We start from the raw sequence: 2,527 nt of genomic DNA on the forward strand, positions 1-2,527 counted from the left end.
AGTGAGTGCTTCGTAAGCAGCAGCTTCTATGGCCATATGTGGGGTCGGCATAGATCTCCCCACGAAGGAAACTTCCGTTGGGTCTTGGTTGGAGTCCACGGGAGGGATGTGTACTGCTGCCCAATATTTCGAGGTGGAAGGTATGATTCTCGATTTGAACAGCTCGTATTGGGGTGGATGGGTAGAACCCATGGTACTGCAGGTAAAGTCCCACAATATTTTGACAAAGCTACCTGGGTTTGCATCTGGGGTTCTCAGATAGATACTAGGGCTCGGCATGGTAAGAAATGGTTGTGAGGGTGGTGCACGAGGTGGCCTTTTTATAGCACTGAAGCCGTGTCATTTTACCGTGGTGAAAGGTAATAAATTTGCCAGCTTAGCTCCAAGGGTCGAGGTCAAAGCCACAGACACATACCTCACTAAAGTGATGTATCACTGTGGGGTTGTCGGGGTGGTCTTGGTAGCTGTGCTCGGAAAAAAATGCAATATGCAAAGGCTACTATTAAAACAGAGGCACAACAACAGGTTGCGTTAATTCAGAAGGTCACACAATTATAAGGCGAGGATACACTGAGACTTGGCACTACTTGGTGACTTAGTCTACATCATTAATATCCAAGCGGGCGTGCCTTGTGGATGTCAAGGTTTCTCCACAGGTCTCACCGTTGGAATTAGCCGGAGATGGTGGAGGAACTGCAGGGTCGGGGTAGCGATGATGACCATCACGGGGATTGTTGGCCACAATCCCGTTGGAGTGTGCTCCCAAAAGGCGATGAAGCACTTCTGGGGTCATCAAAGCATCTTGGTTGATGGCTGGGGCTGATCTCAAGGTCTCGATTGGTTGTCCGAACAGTACGACTGGGTTGTCAGCGTCGGGCTCGTCTTCTCCTCTCGCTGGGGCTCGACGAACCAGCTCTCCACGAGCTGCGATCAGATCAATGGTGATTTGATCGAACATATCCTCTAGTGCACTTACATAGTGCACTAGATGTAATAAAGCAGGATCCGTCTCGTGATCTCCGTTGGCAACTTGGGGTGGTCTACCATATCCGTCACGGCTGGGGTAGTAGTAGAACGAGCGACAGTTAACTCTGGGCGACAAATGCCGGAGTTGAACTATAGCTTCTCGAGTGGCTAGTTGGATGGCTTGTGGCTCAAAGGAAGTTGTCCTTCCGGTGAACCTGTAGGGGCGTTCTGGAGATAGACCCCTACCGTAGATGTGCACAGTGGCCCAGAATTGATGTCCTTCACCGCTCATGGACCCTTGGTACAAAACATATTCTGTGGGCTCTTCTAACGCATAGGCACGACGGGTGAGGTTTGCGAGTATGGTCACAAAACCTCCAAGGTTGGTTGCTGTGGTCTCATTGTGCACGACGGGGCCAGGCATTATGGCTAGGTTCGGGGTAGAGGCTGTGCTGTGCTGGGTTGAGGCTAGCGTGCCCTTTTTATAGTAAAAAGGGAACGGAGTCTTCCTTCGCACGCTTGTGAATAAGACATTATAGGCATCGGTCACTGGCGCGTGATCGACAGGCCAGGTTGATAGGTTGGGCACCGACTGCCAAAAGTGTCGGGGTCACTGTGTGGCTATCTTGCACGAGAAGCTTGGCTGGGTTTTGGTTAAGGTCTGGTGGTTTGACTTACCTAGGTTATTTTTCGACCTGGCTAAGATAGGATTAGCCAATGGTCAGCCTGGCTCTGATACCAAGTTTGTGGCGACCGGTTTTCCGGGTATTAATTCCCAGAAAATGGCCCTTGTGCTCATCAGCCCCAGGATTACTGTTAGCTGATGAGGCACCAACTTGATACAGAAATTCCAAGCAAAACACAAAATATGTAGTACAAGACCATTCTGGTCTGTGAGTACAACAAATGGTTTCTAGTGGTTGATGGCGGAAGCGGGTTGGGAATCATCAGTGTCTATGGGACTCCATTTCCCACAGGAACAGCTGACCAGGTTAACTCCTATCTTCGCGAGGCTGCTATCACCGTTGCTTAGGTTCCAGGGCTGTCATGACGGTCGCTCCTCTCCGCGCAAGAAATCTGGCCAAGACAATAGCCAGGGACAAGCCAGTGAGTACTTTGAATGTACTCGCAAACATTATGAACACGGGTATAATATAACAACGATGTTCTGAAATATTTTATGCTCACGACGTCAGTCACCAAAGATAATAAAAACTCTGATGCATCCAAGCAGGTTATTTATCAATATGCAATAACATATTAATAATAAAATGCACCGATCGGGTGTCTGAAGCGACGCCTCAAAAGGTTAGTAACAAAGAGAAATGCCTCAGTCGGGAGTCTGAGCGACACCACATAAAGGGCTTATAAAGAAAATAAATAACAACATGCCACAGTCGGGCGTCTGAGTGACACCGCATAAAGGGCTTATAAAGAAAATAAATAACAACATGCCACAGTCGGGCGTCTGAGCAACACCACATAAAGGGCTTATAAAGAAAATAAATAACAACATGCCACAGTCGGGCGTCTGAGCGACACCACATAAAGGGCTTATAAA

Source organism: Triticum dicoccoides, chromosome 3B, assembly GCF_002162155.2.
Source record: "Triticum dicoccoides isolate Atlit2015 ecotype Zavitan chromosome 3B, WEW_v2.0, whole genome shotgun sequence".
NCBI lineage: Eukaryota > Viridiplantae > Streptophyta > Magnoliopsida > Poales > Poaceae > Triticum > Triticum dicoccoides.